Raw genomic sequence first — 20,086 nt, 5'->3', positions numbered from 1 at the left:
AGGGAGTGTGAGAAAAGAGAACTGAAATTTAGTAAATTAATATTTAAATAGAGTGTAAATCTTCAAAGTGTCACTGCAAAATTATTACAGGGGTCTACCAGCTGCCGGACGTACTTGTTTTGGGACTATTTCCAATAAGTACCGCATTAGTAGTTGTGTGTCCTTACTGGTATCTTTTAAACATTCGGTTATATACAAACGGGACAGAGACACAGTAATAATCCGATTTTAACGTGTCCTGCATTTTAACTTACTGAACAGATAAATTGAAATGTTCTGATTCAGAGCCCCTGCTGTTCGTGCTAATTAGAACCACAGCAATACTCCTGAGTCCTGAGCACCACACTGAGCAAAGGTTCAGCTGAACTCTGACTTTGTTCAGCACAACTTGTTGTGGCAGTTGAGCTCAGAGCTGGAGATAATCTCCATATTTTACCACACCAATTAGTCCTAAACGTAGTACGTTTAAAACAATTTAATTCAATTTTTAAAACAATTTAAAATATTACACAAAGGCTGTAAAGCACACTCTAAATCGATCCGAATATTTGATTTCCGCGATCCGCAACATTAGGCAACGTGGCGCTTCTCCAGCAAAGCATTTCTCAGTTTTGTGAACTACTGGTGCTTTTAACACACCAACCTACATAACTTGTCAGGATGGCCGAGTGGTCTAAGGCGCCAGACTCAAGGACTCCTGTCTTTCCATTGCTTGGGTGTTCTGGTCTCTGAATAGAGGCATGGGTTCAAATCCCACTCCTGACAGCTTTTCCCTCTCTTGCATTTTTCCTGTCTTCTTGTGCTCGCTGACAATGACAGAAAGAAGAAAACGGAGAAACCGGCTTGCAGGCACATGGTGGGCAGGTAAATGCTTCGTGAACACTCCAATGTGATTAGCAGAAAGTCAAATAGGCTTCTATTTCTCCCTTAAGAACTGTTTGGGGTGCCTGTAATCGAGTAAAGATTTACGGTCAAGGTATGCATTCAAAGGTGAAAGACCGAAATATAAATCCAGAAGAAGACGTATTAAAACATATTGTTTTCCTTGCGGTTTCCCCTATATTTCATTAAATGTGGCATTGTGAAATCAGCCTGTAGCCCTACGGAATGCAGCCACTCTCCCGGTGACAGCGGCAGGAGCCGAGAGGATTAAATCAGAGCTCGAACAGAGAGTTAAAAAAATATGGGCAACTAGAACATAGATCATAGAACATTTTTATTAAACTTTCCTATCTGCTCAGCCTTACTGAAGTATTTTAGCTGCATTTTAGCTTCTATTTATATACTTTACAGTAGATAGTGTTTAGTAAGCGAAGAGAGATACAAGAGCTAAACCCCCACAATAACCAAACCTTAACTAAAGCAGGAAGATCAGTTTCTGCTCGAGACAGCCGTTTTCTGAACTGTAAACCTTCAACACTGGGTGGAGACGCTGTGTGTCCGGACTCAGAGGTTGTATAAGAAAAGACTCGGAGAGCTGCAGGCACAGCTCATTGCTCTGCGCTCCCCGTGCTGAATGCGCGTGTCCTCCCTCCTTCATTACCTTCATACACTCCTCTCAAACCACAGCAAACTCCTGGAATATTTCGGTGAACAGATACTGGGTCTTTCTTTCCGAGATCATAGGCAGAAACAATAAACACGGTGAAAACAGGAAGGTATTCTGATCGTATAGGGAAATGCGCAAAAATACATTTCCTAAAATCCAATACAATCTAGTTACATTCTGATGTATCTGAATAGTTCTGGCACAGTTGTTACAGCAAAGAGACAAATAAACTTTTTTTTTTAATTTCATTTGAGCTGTAGTTTCGAAAATGTTTTTTCAATTCTCTAAATAATACAAACACAAACACCCGTTGTAAGCGTTTGACCATTGACATTCTTGAATTATAAGCCCGTACACACGCTGGCAGGCAGTTCATCGAATATGATGCCCCTGCAGGGGCAGAATATTAGACAGATGTACTTTAGCTGAATTACTTTAGCTGAAGATGCAACGGGAGTAGAAGTGAATTCTCCCGCCACCCATTGGAACATAAATAAACATGGATGAATACTATCTGCTTGGAAGTTGCTGATGTCGGTAATTATTGGAAATTCCCGGTAATGTTGACTCTTTTCTCAATTGTTTACTACTGCAAATATCAAAATAGTTAAGGTTTTGCGGAAAAATAAAATTTTTGCGGTGATGATGTTTACTACAGGAAGAAATGCGTCCCTGGGTGGTTTCAAAACACCCACCTTTGGGTTAATAGCCGAACACGCAAACCGATTGCACCACAGAAATGCTTGCACCTTGCTTTTTTACATTTACATGCTTTTGGTGAACAAAAAATTCGCTCGCATTTCATCTTTCGTAAGCTATATGGTTAAAAAAACAAGATGGGTTCCGCAAAGGAAATGAATACACGCATTAAACCAAATCAAGACTTCTGTGAGTGTCCCAAATTACATGTTCTGTAAAACAAGACAGGAAGAAAGGTACCGCTGGATTTCAGATCCAGGATCTCCTCTTTATGAAACAGGTGTTTTAATCAACTTTGTCATGGCGCCGGCAGAGCGCTCTTCTTTTATAGCAGCTTGGACACACCGCCATGAGACATCTGCGTTCGGTGTGCGTTGAGCCTACTCACCGAGCAAGTTGCCTCCTTTAATGCACTAGCAGCCCGAAACTAAGAGACAGGATGAGAAATGGCTTTTATCTGGCACTTTTCATGTCCAAGGAGATCAATGTGCTTTCCGTGTACAACAGGGTGTCCTCTACACCCGCCACCGAAGCATAGCACAGGCTTGGTGGCTTGACATCTCCCAAGGAAAATAGTGAAATTACAGGTGGAAGAGGAAAATGACCCTCAAGAATGCAGAAAGATGGTCATCTTAAGGGCGCCAAATCATGTCTGAAGGGAGTGGGTTTCTAGGTGAGGTGGCCAAGTGGTTAAGGTGATTAACTGATAATATATTGTGCTCTGCGCGTGTGGGTTTGAATCCCATCCTCATCAGTGACAATAATTTTTTTTTCTTTAACGTAACCTTACATTTGCCCGTAAAGTTCATATATTTTTCTGTAGCTGCAAATCCCCAATATTTCTGCTGTCTCCCAAGAAACACAAGCGTGGAGTCAAATCATATTAAATAACACAACACATCTATTAATTTAACACCCAGATGTGACAGAACACATGTAAGACTTACACACAATGTGTGGATTTTTTTGCGTGTGGAAGTTGTGCCAAAAACTAAATGAACACCTCCATTAAACTTAATGCAGAAGCATGTTGTCTATACTGATAAATGGTGCAAAAAGACAGGAATAAAGGCACCACTGGGATTTGATCCCAGCATGTCCTGTTTACTAGGCAAGTACTTTTACCAACTAAGCCACAGCAAAGCACTACCCTTTTTTAAGTGGTTGTGTTTTCGTTTCATTTTTCGCTCTTGTACTAGAGGAGTAATGTTTCTAGATGTGCATGAACGTGGTATAGTAGGCTGACAGCAGGAACACGTGGCCCACAAGCAGTGACGGTATTAGAGGTGCCTGCAGTATGTTGGTTTGTGAGAAGCGATAAAGTAACTTGCCGAGGAAGCAGGTGTGCCTGATTTAATAGAGGCCATCGAGCAGAAAAAGTAACAGAAGAACCAACATAAATTCAACAGCAATCTTCTGCAGCTGAAAACACAGGTGAGACTTCTCCAGGAAACTCACAACCTGGGCATGACTTTACTGCACACTGCTGTTGAGAACGATTGGTGCAGTGGTGCACTGGAGCTGTGCAAGTATTTCTCTCTTCACTGACTGACACTGCAGAAATGCAGGGTTTTGGCTGTGGATCCATTTCCTCGTGGAAGAAAGAGACAGTAAAATAGCAAGGAAAATACAAGAGAAGAAACTGAAAGAATTGTGCCCACTGCAAAGTAGGAAGGACAGAGGTGGCCGGACACTTAAAACAGCTCAGCAGATAATTTGTGATAATCAGCAGATGGATTCAGGTTTTGTTGTGCAGTTTGAACGTTTGTTCTTTGAAATCTGGTTCGTTATATGAGATGAACTGATATTAAATAGGAATAATCATTGATATAATAATTGATGTCTGGCGAAGGCAAATAACCTTTGTTCATGATTTGGGATGTGACTGGTTACATTTCAACAGCTACAACCCCCTATATAAAGGGTTTGCACTCTTATGCAATCAAGGGATTGAAAGATTTTTATTATTATTATTATTGTTGTTCCAAAAATGTTCTATTTGATATTTCTGATGGAGCTGTGTGCAAAGATTTAACAAGCTCAACTCCCGCCAACGATTCGCCGTGAAGAAGCAATCATCAGTACTGCTGTTGTTCTATGCGTAGTTTAACCGATAGCACTTAAAAGATGCAAAAAGCTTTCAAAGAAAACAGAATTGAAAGACAGTAGAAGTAAGGAGGTAAAAAAGCACTCCCCCGTCGAGGAATTAACCACCGTCGCCCGTGTGACTGGATATAAAAATAACTGATTCGTTTTTGCCCAGTCTCTGGAAGCTTCAATGCGATTATTTTTCCTTCCTTATTTCTTCATTCCCATGAATTTACTCTGTCGTAGAGGAAACGCGAAAGTGGGAAATTGCAGGCATTCTCCGTGAGCTTACAGCACTGGGGATGTAGCTCAGTGGTAGAGTGCATGCTTCACATGTAGGAGGTCCCGGGTTCAATCCCTGGTATCTCTACGTGCTTTATATTATTGTGCTCACATCGCAATCTTCTGTTGAGTGAGAACTCTTTGTCGGTGTTCATAGAGAGCCAGGTTTACATATTAAGTTCAGTCACACACGAAGTGCTACAGTGTTGCTCTGCTGTTTTAAATGTACCTCCAAAGCATTTAGTTCTGTTAACTACAACAAATGATTTGAACTAATTTAACGTCATATTCAGGAAATCCAGAGAACGTCTCCACACTTGTCGTGGCTGTTGAAGAAATCACCTGTTAAATCTCACCTGGGATTTCTTGAAAAATCATTCAGCGAGCGAGTCCTCCTTCTGCACTCCGCACTGAACTGAAAGCTGCACGAACTCCTCACTGTGTGTCATGTACTGTTGCAAGCGCTCTCGTCTAGATGTGGAGCACAGCGACAAGAACACCTTGAACTTTTTCCATAAGTGAAGGAAAATTCAAAAGAGCATGAAAAGTATGGATCGTATGAAATATCCATGGTACAACTCGAGAAAAAACTGAAGGACTAAACAACGACTTTTGATGATTACGAGAGATTCAAGAAACACAACCATCCACACACGGGCTTGGATCCTGAACGCTTAAGTTAAAAGACAAAGTGAAGGATACGAACTGTAAACTCTCTTCACGTCTTACAGTTTGTGAAATAAAACAATTTCTTACTTTCTTAATAATTTCTTACTACTGATAGACGGTTTATTGCATTTTAACAAAATCACAATTCCAAACATTTTGGGTTAAACTGTTATTCACATACTCTAACGGAGAGAAACATTAGTGTCTTCAGGTGTGTGAGCCCATTTAAAAAAAAATAAAAAATAAAAGTTATATGAATTTAATTGTTCTACTTTTTTGGCTTGCATAGCCTTATGCATATTTCGGTTAAATCTTTTTTTCTGTAGTAATTTCGGTTGATATTAATATTAGTCATGATTTACAATTTTCGGACATGGTTCATCTTAAATAATTTTGTAATTAGTTTCAGTTTTGGAAAATCGCACCCAGAAGCTACCAAAACTGGTAATGTTCATATAATGTGTAATGCAATAGCAGCATTTTGGGCGGGAAAACAAAAAGTATTTCTTGGTATGAATCCCAGCACTTCATAAGCGGCGTTCAAGGACTTCTCGTTTCAGATAAAGCTGTTAATACATCATAGATTTTTACTCAATCAATATCAGCAGTGTTATCGCTACCGAACGCTAAATATAGATCCTGGCAATACTTCGTGAGATCTTCGTAAGAAAATCCAAAATACTACAGAAGCAATCAAATGTATACGTTTCGTTTGGATCGAGAAGAGGATAATTATGAGACTCAAAATATGCCTGTCTTTTCTTTTTTCGAGGACAAATGGATTATTGAGGTGTAAAGATGGGTTCAAAACCAAAATCATCTGCTGTTTCTTTGATAGTTTCTTCAAATCCTTCAACTGATCATCGATATCACGGAAAAATATTATACAAATTGTGGTTTTCTGTTAATTGCCAATTTTATTTTAATTACGTCTTCGTTTACAGATGTCTTGCATGTAGTCCTCAGCTAAAATGTTTTAAAAAGTACGACAAAAGTACAATATGCTTAACAACATTTATGGTTATATCTATATTAAAATGAAGGTAAATATACCAAGATATTAAAATACAATTTTATAATCCTAACCTAATAATGCTTGTGAAGTTTTCCAATACATCCGAACTGTAATTTTGAAATATTATTGCTGAGAATGCAAAGAGAGTACAACGATCAAATTCAATGAGTGAAAATACAACAGTAGTTCACTAAACTGAGTTTCTTCCCTGAAATAATTTGCTAGCTTACAGATTGATTGAGAGTGTGCTTTCCAACTTTTGTGTAACATTTTCTTTTGACAGGGCGGAGTTGTTTTCACAATCTGGGTTATATTAAAAGGAGTAACGTCAGTGTAAAAAAAGCTTTCCTTCTAATAATTTTGGTTTCAAGATCGCAATATAGTGTGAAACATAAAAGCCAGCTTAATAAATCTGTTGCACGTCGTATACAATGGTCTTTCAACAGCCCGTGCAGGGATCAAACCCTAGCTGTTGGTACAGTACGAGTTGCGTAAGGCTCTGCAACATGCAGATAAGAAACTAACCTTCGCTTCTTCATTATATACACAGTGAGCTATGTTTGCGAGCCTGCTGCTCTCTACGGGCAGTAAGTATTTGAATGCGATACGAGACCGGCCGTGGAGAAATAAAGTGAGGAGGGTGTGTACATTAAAAGGCTCATCGCGTCCTTGGGAAGTCTCAAACCACCACCATTTTTGTTAACAGCCGAGCCACAAAGACTCATATACAGCTTAACACTTCTCGGTCTCAGTGAAAGTGATACACTCCGTAAAATTTTTACTACTGGAGTTTTTTACATTCTATACTGCGTTTTCTGAAGGGTACCATGTGAAAATACGAGTTTTTACGAGAAGGGATGGACATATAAGGTCAGTAGGCTTAGGGAATTGGACTTTAAGGTGAAGACTGTGGGTTCAGCAGCAGCAGCAGAACCTGATCAGTATCAGTTGACTCGCATGTACTTTGAAAACTTAACTTCGGGATTTAGAGTCAGACGTGCTACCATTGCACTATGGGGTACTTAATTAAAAAAAAAAATAGAATAACAATCAGTATTCCTGGATCTGTTATCGAGAACAACACCTGCACAAGAGCTGCGCATGAAGAATGAAATGTGGTCTGGGAAGAAGATACTCTCTTCAGAAGAGCGGTGCTCCTCACAGGAGAGAATGAAATAAAATAAAAAATTCGCGACATTGATTTTTCTCCATTGGGGGTTTAAAAGGAGTGAAACTGGTGTGACCTCGTGGCACAGCGGTAGCGTGTCTGACTCCAAATCTGAAGGCTGCGTGTTCAAATCAGGTCGGGGTCAGTTCTTAGTTTTTCAGGTTCTGCTGGTGCTGAACCCGGAATTCACACTATGCGGTTGAGTTCTGTCTGTACATCACATAGATAATCTAAATGAAAGAGCGAATACCATTGAACACAAGATAAAAGACACAGTTGACATCTGCGAAACATCACGTCCGACTTGAGAGACAGCTACATCAGAGAATGAAATCCTGGAAGTTTCAGATCCCTTTTTATTACAGGTGTAAACAAACCTGAAAGTTAGGGAGTTTCAGGATACTTTTGTTTTATTAAAAAGTGTCTGATGCCTGTAAATGTCACTTGGACTTGAGCTGGAAAGGAAACAGACCCAGCGTTTGCTTTCAGGAGCACTTCATTACATAATAGACATCTATTACTGAGGAGCTTGAATAACATTTACACGAGCCAGGTAGAAGTCAAACTTACAATCTTATGATCCGAAATCAGACGCGTTATTTATTAAACCTCTTGTACATCATATAACCTGAATTGCACCGTAGTGAGCTCAGTAATACACTACTAGTAATACACCGCCAGGTCTAAAATTTCAAAGTGAGAAACGTGTTTTCTAAAATTTTTTGAGTTTTAAAATATAATCTCTTTAAATCAGACAAAGAGTTTATGTGTCGCATTGAAATTCCGATTGATTTAGGATTCAAAGAAAGACTGTTCCTTCCACAACTCATATCACATCCACCAGACTCTCCAACTTCTCCAGACCTTGCTGGGTGAGCATTTGCTCTGGTAAATTAGGTCACATATCATGTTAAATCATTTCTTCTCAACACAACATTTCCTGGTGCACGTTTTCTCTACGAAAAAAAAAACATTTTTTCCCTTGCACGATTTCTAGTTTTGTTATCAAAGCGTACAGAAAGAAAAAAAAAGAAATAGTGTTGCAAAAGAACTCTGTCGACCTTGGTAGATGTCAAAAGTATTGGACATGAAAAATACCAGATAAAAGGCATTACTCTTCGTTTCTCAGTGGCGGGGCTGCTATGTAAAAGAGGCAATTTGTGCTGAGAGAAGGCTCAGCGCTTTCTGAACGCAGATGTCTCCGAGCGGTCTGTCCAAGTGGCTGTAAAAGGACGACAGCAGCAAGAATAGTATTCTACACAGTAAAAGGTGTAAAAAAAATAACAATTTAAAAATAAATACTAAATGGCTTTAAAATTCAGGAATGTGATTGGTCAGATGCTTACGATGAGTGTTGTTGGTGTTTCTTGTGACTTAGCGAATTGAAAAAAATATTTAATTTAAAAACGGCAAGAACTCGTATGAAAAAAAAATAGTTTATAAGTATATTTGTTGTAACAGCTGCGCCAGAACTATTCAGATAAATCAGAAAAGTACCTGAACTTGACTGGTTTATATTCAGTAATGTGCATTGGGAACGAAAGGGAGACTTAAATGGATTTTATTAGGTTTTAGGAATCAGAAAATGCATTTTTATACGTTATTGCCTACGAGCAGAAATAACTTCCTGCTTTCAACGCTTTTATTGTTTCAGCTTGTAACCTCGAACAGAAAAACCCAGTACTGACTCACAGAAACGCCTCGGAGTTTCAGTGTTTCTGTGATTTAAGAGGGATGTATGAACACGGTAAAGGGGAGTTGTTTTTTTTCCCCCGCTGTAGAGTATGAAGGCGGTGTGACGAGTCAGGAGGGAGGAGACGCGCATTCCGCACGGGGAGCGCAGAGCAATGAGTTTCACCTGCAGCTCGCCGAGTCCTGTCCTATATAACCGCTGAGCCCGGACACAGAGAGTCTCCAGCCAGTGTTGGAGATTTACACGGTTAAAGCCCAGAAGTTGAGAGTAGAGTTTTTGTACGAGTATAAGATTAAGGGAATAGGGTTTAGTGCACAGAAGAGGTTTAGGTTTGGTTTGTTTTTGCCACATTTGTAACGGCCATGGCGGCCTGTAGGGTCGGCATGCGCCGTTACTTTTGCGCGCGTTTGGTGTACAAGAGTGGTGAGGGCTTGGCTCACTCGGGTGATATTTCACGGTTGGATTTTTCAAGGAAGGTGTTACAGGAAGAGTTAAAGGTTAAGGCATTAGATGTCAATTGCTTAATTACTTTGCCGAAGGGAATTGGTTTTGACATTAGTTTCAAATCGGCAAAGTTATTGGAAGAATTTTGGAGAAAAATAGAAGAGAAAAAAGATGTGGGCCTGATTAGAATGTTTGAATGGCAGAAGCTGTCCTATCTTTCTAATAGGACTGTGATTGTTTGCATGTTTAATGAGATGGTGATGAAGGAAGATATTGTGACATGGTTGTCTAAGTATTGTTTAGTGAAAGGTGAGCCTCAGAAAGTCTTGGATGATGATGGGATCTGGAACTGTGCATGGAGAGTACCTATTTCGTTGCATGAAGACAAAAATGGTTATGGTGGATTTAAACACATTCCTTCTTTGATTGGATTAGGTGAAAATAGAAGCCTTGTGTTCTACCAAGGGCAGCCAAAACTGTGCAGGAGGTGTGGGGAGCTGGGTCACTTTGTGGATGCCTGTACAAAGGTGGTGTGTGGTAAGGGCAAGGAAATTGGACATGCATATACTGAATGTACAAGCGTGAGGAAATGTAATCTATGTGAGTGTGAAGGTCATGTGTTTAAAGACTGTCCAAATTCCTTTGCAAACAGAACAAAACTGGGAAGACCGATGCAAAAGCAGGAAGAGTTTGAAGAGGCATTTAGGGCTGGAGCAGTGGTTCTGGATCAGGAACAGGATGTGGTTGACGTTGAAGAAAGTAGTGGAAAAGAGAGCGAGGGTTCAGAATGGAGTGAAGGGGATGAGGCTGAGGTAGAAAAGAATGATAATAATGTGGAAAGTGAGGTGGACTCTGAATTGAGTGGTAACATCTCTCCTGATTGTCTGCCACCTGTGGAGACTGAAAGCGCTCAAATGGAATGTGTAGAACAGAGGGTGCAGTCTAAAAGGTCTGCTGAGACATCTGATATAGAAAGTGATCTAACTCCGAGTGGAAAAGTGAGGGAAGATCATTTTCAGAGTCCTCAGATGGCAGGTTCTCCCATGGGATTAGTTCTCTCCAATCCTACTGATCCAGCTTTAGAACTAGAGACTCAAGGAGGGCAGGTGGAGAACCATCCTATTGATGGCGGGGGTGGTGGAGGAGGAGGCAAGGAGAGCAAATGGAAAAAGAAAAAGGTCTGTATAGTAGGTGTCACAGACTGAACGATTCTAGCCAGAGTTTTTAGTCTTCCCTGGTCTAACTTTAAGTATGGCTCTTAATATTGTGTCAATAAATGTGAGAAGCATTCGCTCCAAGTTAAGGGCAAGGACTATATTATCATTTGTGAGTAAGGTAAATGCTGATATTATGTTGTTACAGGAGTGTGGATTACCTTTTAAAAAAGGCTATAAGGATATGGAAGAACTGTGGACATTGGGCCCATCAATTTGGAGTGGGTCCAATGAGAATAAATCTGATGGTATAGCTGTTTTAATTAAAAATAAGATGGTAGAGGTACGTCAGTACCTTGTAGTGAAACCAGGGAGAGCACTGGTGGTGTATCTGGGTTTCATGAATGTCAAATTTAAACTTTTAAATGTGTATTGTCCGAGTTGCCCACACGACAGATATGTCCTAATTCAGGAATTGAGAGAATATTTATTGGGATGGGAACCACTGGTTTTAGCTGGGGATTTTAATTGCCTTTTAGAAAGAGAAGGCAGAATGAGGGGTGAGAGACGGGTCCAATTTGATAAATCATCAATATTATTGCAAACGGTATGTAAAGATTTTAAACTGAAAGATGCCCTCAAACTTCATAGTCAGGGGAGGGCAGGTTTCACATGGCACAAGTCTAATGGGACCCAAGCCTCACGTATAGATTTTGTTTTGATACGTGATTTTACTTGCACAACTGCAGGCTTAACCCCTGTTTTTTTCTCTGACCATTGTTTACTGTCATGTACACTTGCTATTCCAACGGTTGTTACTGTGGGGAAGGGTGTGTGGAAGCTGAATATTTCACTTCTGGAGGATGAGGAAGTGAGGAGCAGGTTCAGGGAAAGATATAAGGAATGGCAGTCTTTGTACGACCTGTTTGGCACAAGAGCACAGTGGTGGGAGGAGGTGAAGGAGCGTACAAAAGCATTCTTCATAGAGATGGGGAGGAGAAAACAGGCTAGGATTCGAAGGGTTGAAAACGGATTACAAAAGAGATTGCAGAGGTATGTTAAGTTATTAGAAGAGGGGTGGGACTTCAGTGAGGAAATCAAAGAATTAAAGAATGAGCTTTTAAATCTCTCTAGAGAAAAGATTAAAAAAATCATATTTCAAAGCAAAGTAAAAGAGCTTGAAGGTGAAAAATGTACAAGATTCTTTTTCAAGAAAAGGGTTGTAGGGAGGGGACTAATGTCTGCATTGAAGGGACGAGAGGGGGTTTTGCAAACTAGTATGGAAGACATGTTGACTGTAGCTGAGGATTTCTATGGGGAGTTGTTTGGAAAGAAACAAGTGTCTAAGGATTTGTTAGAAAAATTTGTGCAAGTCATTCCAAAAAGTGTAAAAGGCTGTGTTATCAAAAGGCCTTTCTGTAGAAGAGTTAGATAGATAGATACTTTATTGATCCCGTGAGGGAAATTGCAGTGCAACAGCAGCTTAACACACACAACACAGCCACAATGTAACAAATTATATAATAATAGTACAATACATACAATACAATACAAGAGTTACTCACAGTCCAGACGCACAAGAACAAACTAGAACAGAACAGTACACAGAAAATCGTATCACACTCATATCACACATATGAATATAAATATAGATGTAACTGTAGATATAAATATAAATGTATTGCACAGGTCCCTGGCATATATTGCACAGAAAGTGGTTGTAAACGGGGAAAAAGAAAAAGAAGAGAACAGATGTAGCAGTAGATGTGTAGATGCGTTTAATCCAGTTACAGGTCACTGTCGATGTTGCCTCTGCCAAGACGCAAGGTGGATGCGTTGTACAGTCTTATGGCAGACGGCAAGAATGACCTCCTGTAGCGCTCCCTGTCGCACTGTGGATGAATCAGTCTATTGCTGAACGTGCTCTTCATTCCTGAAAGCCTGTCATAGAGGGGATGGGAGAAGTTGTCCATGATGGCCTCTAGTTTGGACATCATTCTCCTCTCAGCCACTACCTCCAAGGAGTCCAGGTCAGACCCAATGACAGAGCTTGCTCTCCTGATGAGCTTGTTCAGCCTTTTGGAATCTACTGCTCTAATCCCAGAGCCCCAGCACACCACTGCGTAGAAAATGGCACTCGCTACCACCGACTGATAGAACATGTGTAGCATCTTACTACACACATTGAAGGACCTGAGCCTCCTCAAGAAGTAGAGTCGGCTCTGTCCCTTCTTATAGATGGCCTCGATGTTCTTAGACCATTCCAGTCTATCGTCGATGTGCACTCCCAGGTACTTGTACGAGTCCACCATCTCCACGCCACTCCCATGGATGTAGACAGGAGTAGGTATGACCTTTTTCCTCCTGAAATCTACCACCAGTTCCTTTGTCTTTGTAACATTCAGTTCCAAGTGGTTCACCCCACACCACTCCACAAAGCTGCTGACCAGTCCTCTGTACTCCTCCTCCTGCTCACCCTTGATACATCCCACAATTGCAGAGTCATCTGAGAACTTCTGCAGGTGGCATGACTCTGAGTTGTACTTAAAGTCCGAAGTATAGAGGGTGAAGAGGAATGGAGAAAGAACTGTCCCTTGAGGTGCCCCTGTGTTACTCACTACCTGTTCAGACACACAGTTCTGAAGTCTCACAGACTGTGGTCTGCCTGTCAGGTAGTCAGTGATCCACGAGGTCGTGGAGGCATCGACTTGCATCTCCTCCAGCTTCCTCCTTAGAAGTAAGGGCTGGATGGTATTGAAGGCACTGGAGAAGTCGAAAAACATGATCCTTACAGTGTTGCCAGCCCTGTCCAGGTGTGAGTAGGCCCTTTGCAGCATGTAGATGATCGCATCCTCCACACCAACACTGGGCTGGTAGGCAAACTGTAGGGTGTCCAGTGATGAGCTGACCAGGGGTCTCAGGTGGGATAAGACCAGCCTTTCCAGTGTCTTCATGATGTGAGAAGTCAGTGCAACTGGTCTGTAGTCGTTGAGGACAGAGGGGCGCCCTTTCTTTGGTACCGGGACCAGGCATGATGTCTTCCAGAGCACCGGGACTCTTTCCAAGCGCAGGCTCAGGTTGAACAGTCGCTGGAGCACTCCGCTCAGCTGATCAGCACAGGCCCTCAGAACTCTGGGACAGATGTTATCTGGTCCTGTGGCCTTACCCTCGTGCAGCCTCTTCAGCTCCTTCTTCACCTGGTCAGTTGTGATGGTCAGCCTGGCCTGGGGGATGGTGCTCATAGTGCTTTCAGTGCTGCAGGTGTTAATGGCGGAGGTGTTGGAGAGTGGCAGCTGTGGGGGATGGGTGGGTGAGTAGCCGTCGGGGGTTGTGGCTGTAGGCGGCCATGTTTGTGGGGGGATGGAGGAGGTGTTGGGCAGTCGCAGCTGTGAAGGGTTAGGGAGCGTGTGGCTGTGGGGGAATGGGTGTTGCGCCACAGAGGACCCAGAATCAAACCTGTTAAAGAACTGGTTCAACTCGTTGGCCATCTCCAGGTTCCCCTCTGTTGCACCCCCAGCCTGTTTGAAGCCAGTGATCTCTCTCATGCTGCTCCATACATCTCTCACCTTATTCCTTTGCAGCTTATCCTCTACCCTCCTCCTGTAGGCGTTCTTGCTCTCTCTTAACTTCTGCTTTAGCTCCCTCTGTACACGCTTGACCTCTTCCTTATCTCCCCTCCTAAAGGCTCTCTTCTTGTCATTCAGAAGAGCCTTCAGGTCGCTGGTGATCCAGGGTTTGTTATTGGAAAAGCAGTGTACGTCTTTGGTGGGGATGGTGTTGTCTACGCAGAAGTTAATATAGTCAGTGACACAGTCCACCATGCTGTCTATGTTGTCCCCATGTGGTTCGCACAGCACATCCCAGTCGTTGGCCTCCAAAGCACCACGTAGATCCTCCATAGCCTCCAGAGACCATCTCCTCACAGTCCTCATGGACGCAGGTTGGCGCTGGACAATAGGAGTGTATATTGGTGTGAGCAAGACAAGGTTGTGATCTGATCTGCCAAGGGGGGGAAGGGCTGTGGAACTATATGCATCCTTAGCATTGGCATATAATAAGTCCAGTGTTTTGTTTTCTCTGGTCGGGCACTTAACAAACTGGTGAAAAGTAGGCAGAGTGGTGGAAATAGATACGTGGTTAAAGTCCCCTGAAATAGCTATAAAAGCGCTTGGGTGCTTTGTTTGTAGCCTGGCTGTGACTGTGTTTATGACGTCACACGCTACCTCTGCATTTGCCGTAGGTGGAATGTAAACAACAACAAAGATGGCGCATGTAAACTCCCGCGGCAGATAGTACGGACGCAGTCCTACGGCTACCAGTTCGATGTCCGGGTTGCAGACGCGCTCCTTAACATGAGTATGTCCAGGATTACACCATCTGTTGTTTACAAGCACCGCGAGCCCCCCTCCTTTCCTCTTACCGCTCTCGGTGTTTCTGTCCGCCCGCACCGTCTGAAAGCCGCCGATGGTAACATTCGAGTCCGGAATAAGTTCCTGCAGCCACGTCTCGGTGAAACACATGATACTGCATTCACGATACTCCCTCTGGCTTCTCACCAATGCTCCCAGTTCGTCCATCTTGTTCACTAAGGACCTCACATTTCCCATGATGATCGAAGGAATGTAGGGTTTAAATCTCCTTCTCTTCGCCTTTCGCGTCGCACCAGCCCTACAGCCTCGGCTTCTCCTCCTCAGCTCCTCCGGCACCGATGGCTTCTCTCCAGTGAGTAGAGCCGGACACGCTAGCGCGATCAGCTGGTCCCGCGTGTAGACAATGCTTCTGTGGCTATCGGCATTGCAACTCGATAGCCACAGAGGTCCAAGTATCAGAAAAAACAAGAAAAAGTTTCTCAGCTTCCTAGTATCCATCATGTTGTGATCGCAAATCTAGTTGCCGGCAAAGGTATGAGGAAAAAAACACTAACATACTAGCATTAACTAATTGAAAGAAACAAAAAGACAACAAATAGACACAGAGCTGCTGTAGCAGGCTGCCACTAACACGGCGCCATCTTGGTTAATGGAAAGTTTGAAGACCTTCAAAACGGGCAAGACTCCAGGGTTGGATGGTCTACCCATTGAGTTTTACAGGGCCTTTTGGGATATTTTAGCATTGGATCTTTTAACCATTTTTAAAGAATTTGAGTTTTTAGAAGAACTGCCGGACAGCTTTAAGACGGGAGTTGTGATCTTACTATTCAAAAAGAATGATCGCACAGAGCTGGCAAATTGGCGACCGATAACTTTATTGAATTGTGATCTTAAACTGTTTTCCAAGTGTTTAACACTTCGATTAAAATCTGTCCTGAGTGAAGTCATTCATCCAGATCAAGCTTGTTGTGTGGCAGGGAGGAGGATCACGGACAGCCTGATACTGATTAGAGATACCATAGGTTATGCGAGAGAGAGGAATATTGGATTAGCGGTCTTAAACTTCGATTTTGAGAAAGCTTACGATCGTATCTCTTATGAGTATATGTCTAGAGTACTACAAAAGATGGTGCTTTCAACCAGGTTCCTCACTTGGGTAAGGTTATTATATAAGGGTATAGGAAGTAGAATAATGATTAATGGCAGCATGACAAAGGTGGTTAATGTGAATTGCGGTGTTCGCCAAGGCTGTCCGTTATCCCCACTCCTTTTTGTTTGATGCATAGAACCACTGGCACAAGCCTTGAGAATGGAGAATGGGATTGAAGGCATTAAAATCCCTGGGAGTGGGGCCCAAGAGGTGAGAACTGTAGTATATATGGACGATGTAAATGTTTTTTGTACAGATTTTAAGGGGGTCAGAAATAGCTTGGAGGTGACAACCCAGTTTTGCGGAGCATCAGGGGCCAAGCTGAATAAAAACAAATGTGTGCTGATGCAATATGGAAACTGGAGTGAAGAGGAAAATGTGGGAATCACAATTCGTAGAGATGAAATGAAGATCTTCGGAATAAACTTTAACAGAAATGGGATGGGGAGTAGGAATTGGGAGAGGGTGGTAGGGAAAGTCAAAAGCAAGATCGGTCTGTGGAGTTTATGGGAATTAACAATGGAAGGCAAGGTTTTAGTTGTCAAGACTAATTTTACCATTACTGTTGTTTGTCAGTGCTGTTTTTATGCCATCAAGGTCTGTTTTATTGGTTTTAAAGAGGGTTATTTTTTATTTTTTCTGGAGGTCAAAATGGGAGAGAGTAAAGAGGGTGGTTGTAGAAAAAAAGGTGGAAATGGGTGGAAAAGGCATGCCTGAACTGTTCACTTTCCTAATGTACAAATATGTATCATTACACTTGTCTTTAGCGGTAGGGAACAGGGGGAAAGTATCCTTTATGTCTTGCTTTTTGTGTGGTTTTTATTTAAGGACATTGAAAGTTTTAGAGATCCCTTTAACAGCACCTGTTGCTTTTAACCTCCCATATTCATATTTTATCATAAAGAAATTTTTAAGGGAACAGAATTTGGAAAATGAGGCACTGGATGTGTTGACAAGTGCAAGAAGGTTGGAACTTGTTGTGCAGGGTAGAGGTGCAGTATGTCAAATTCGTGGCCTCGTGGCTGGGGATCCCAGCCATGTTTGGAAAAGGGTTGGCCACACAGTTTTGTTGAATAGACAGAGATATGTACTGGTTGATTGCACATGAAGTTTTACCAACAAGGGCTGTGATGCATTCGAGAGGCATGGGGAAGACATCAAGGTGTCCAGTGGAAGGATGCGGACAAGAAGAATCCATCCGGCACGTCCTGTGGGACTGTGGCATCGCAAAAGAGGTGTGGACATTGGCTAACAGCTGGATAAGGTGCTTTCTGGCTTGCGGTATAAGTGACCCCCAGGTAGTGCTCTATGGACATGGACTTGAGAAGCTATCGAAATCGGAAGAAAGCAAAGCCTGGCAGGTCATCTGTTGCCTAAGGGAAGCTTTATGGAAGACTAGAACTACATTGGTATATAGAATGGAAAAAACTCTGCCTCTGTCAGTGATACAGAAGGCTGTGTCTTATTTGAGAGACTACATTTTGATCCACCGGAGAAGATTTGGGGAGAAAGAGACTGAGAGGGTCTGGAAGTTGACATTATGGCCCAAGCATGTTGCAATCAAGTGGTGATGGATCAAAAGTCATGTTTCAGCAGGTCATGTTGGAAACTTTTTTTTGTGATGCCTCTTGCCTTGCACAAAATCTGTCTAGTGTTTTTATTCTTCGCTTTTGTATCTTATTTAATTTTATGTAAGAACTTAATAGTGTAAATTGTTATTGCTTGTGTATCAATAAAAACTTTAAAATTTAAATTTTCCTTTTGAGCTGAAGCTGGGTTTCTTTCTCTAGTTAAAGTTATTGGAGTTGGTGGTTACTGTGCTAGACTGTCGGGAATAGCGCTATTATTTCTTTCTTCTGCTCAAACAGTGCTGGGCAAAACTTAAATTATAACCCTGTTTCAGAAAGATTGAGTCTGAGGGGTAATAGGTGGAGGTTAAAACCCAAAATAAAGGGCTGTTGTTAGTGAAAGCAGTAGATTGGGTCTGATTTTGCTTGTTATTGACTTCACTCACGCAAACTCCGTACTCATTAATGTAGGCGGGGCTACGTGAGATAAAGATAAGAGTGTCCCCTTGTGGGGAGTCCCTTCCCCTGCCCACTCTCCCACTAGGGTCTGTTGTAACTCAGTGTGAAATTCAGCTTATTGTTGTTCAGCTTTTGATCACTCAGCTGAGAAGCCCTGGGAATATGGGGCAAATACAGGAGACACCCACCAGCCTCAAAGGAGAGTTTTTATCCCCAAAGGATGACTTGTTTTACAACAGCAGACAATATTAAGAAACAAAAACCTCTGTTCTGCTGCTCCAGGCTGGTTCCACTGGGAACAAGTGGGGCTGTTTGTAGAGGGGGAGCTGGAGGAAGTTAGATGTACAGATGCAGCCATTCAAAATGGGTGGGGTATTTCGCGGTATCACACAGTATCACGCGGTTAATCGCGTCATTTGATGTCATGCCGGAAACTATCCGGCGTCACCTTGTAAAACCGCCAGGGGGAGCTTAACCTCTCATGTACAGCGTTTGAGCTTTTAATTTTGAACTGTGTATTACAGCATGTTAATCATCAGTCATTAAAATGTTGGTATATTTTATGAACGCAAGATTGCTCAGTTGGACAAAAATACACAACCTACCTTTATCAGAAATATTTATGCATCAAAGCCTTTACCGAAGATATTACTAATAGTATTAATAATGAATGACTTTGGACAAGCTGTATACTCAAAGTATAATTTCTTTAGCACATTTGTACAAGCACTTGGAATCTGTCCAAGCCCTACTTTGTCAGGCATTTTGTTTTACTTCAACGGGCATAAAAACTCCCTTGCTTTTAACAGGGCGTTTCATAATTTCTAACTACGAAAATGATTTAAAATGCGACACCTATCATTCAACTAGAGCTCAAAATATCACAAGGATCCTCAAGAGCACAGCAAAGACTGTATTAAAAGATACTTGTATCAGATACATGAGAATCCAGGCTCTTTTATCAACGCTTTCTTTTCCCTATACCAGATTTTATGGAACCACTTCAGAAGGGTGTCAGCCAGTCAGATTCCAGGAATCGGTACTTTAAAGGAAAAATACACACCAGTATTCCATTTCTCCCTAACGATTTTAAGCATCGAAGTATTTAACTAGGATGTGAAATAGCGTGTGAAAAAGTGGTAGTTTTAAGCTTTTCTGCTAATATAATATGGAATCGCGTATCTAAAGAATTTAATAAAAATATGATTATATTCGTGTACTGCAACAGGGCTGTGTAGGGCTGTTTCGCCTCTCTTTTCATGTGACTTCCCTTGTAGCCTACTAGTCTACGTGCCCGATTACCAACTCACGGGTTGTGTGTTCAAATCCAGCTGGTGCTGGACTTTTCTTTTAACAAAGATTTCTTCGAAAAAATAGAATAGCGATATTATGGACAATCAATTGACTTATATTTATATTATATTTCAAAATATCACAACATGATCGATTCTAAGTCATTTTAGATAACGATGAATAGTCACCTTCTTCCCTTCTGACAACGGTCCCTGCTTCTGCTTCCAGCTTCTATTGTGTGTGTGTGTAATAGAGTAAATTTTTATAGAGAAATGGAGGTTGGACAGTATGCGATACAATATAAACATTTATATTGATTTAAATCATGTTCTGATTTAAATCGCAAACGCGTGTTTCATTATATGTGTTTTTTTAATCATAATCAGGCTAATGCAACATAAATTGATACAGAATCTTTGTCTTCTAAGTATCTTAATAAACTTTCAGCATAGCTTTCTACCCGTTTAGATTTATATTTCTTGGGA

General features: G+C 41.7%; 1 non-coding gene across 1 annotated transcript; it reads left to right on the top strand.

Annotated features, from left to right (window-relative positions):
- Positions 1 to 654: 654 nt before the first annotated feature.
- trnal-caa (transfer RNA leucine (anticodon CAA)) lies at positions 655 to 765 on the top strand. Its single transcript has 2 exons — positions 655 to 692; positions 720 to 765. It is a non-coding gene; the product is annotated as a tRNA-Leu (tRNA).
- Positions 766 to 20,086: the final 19,321 nt, after the last annotated feature.

This window comes from Atractosteus spatula, chromosome 10, assembly GCF_055471065.1.
Source record: "Atractosteus spatula isolate fAtrSpa1 chromosome 10, fAtrSpa1.hap1, whole genome shotgun sequence".
NCBI lineage: Eukaryota > Metazoa > Chordata > Actinopteri > Semionotiformes > Lepisosteidae > Atractosteus > Atractosteus spatula.
The sequence above is the reverse complement of the archived record's forward strand: the minus strand, read 5'-3'. Positions and strand labels throughout refer to the sequence as shown.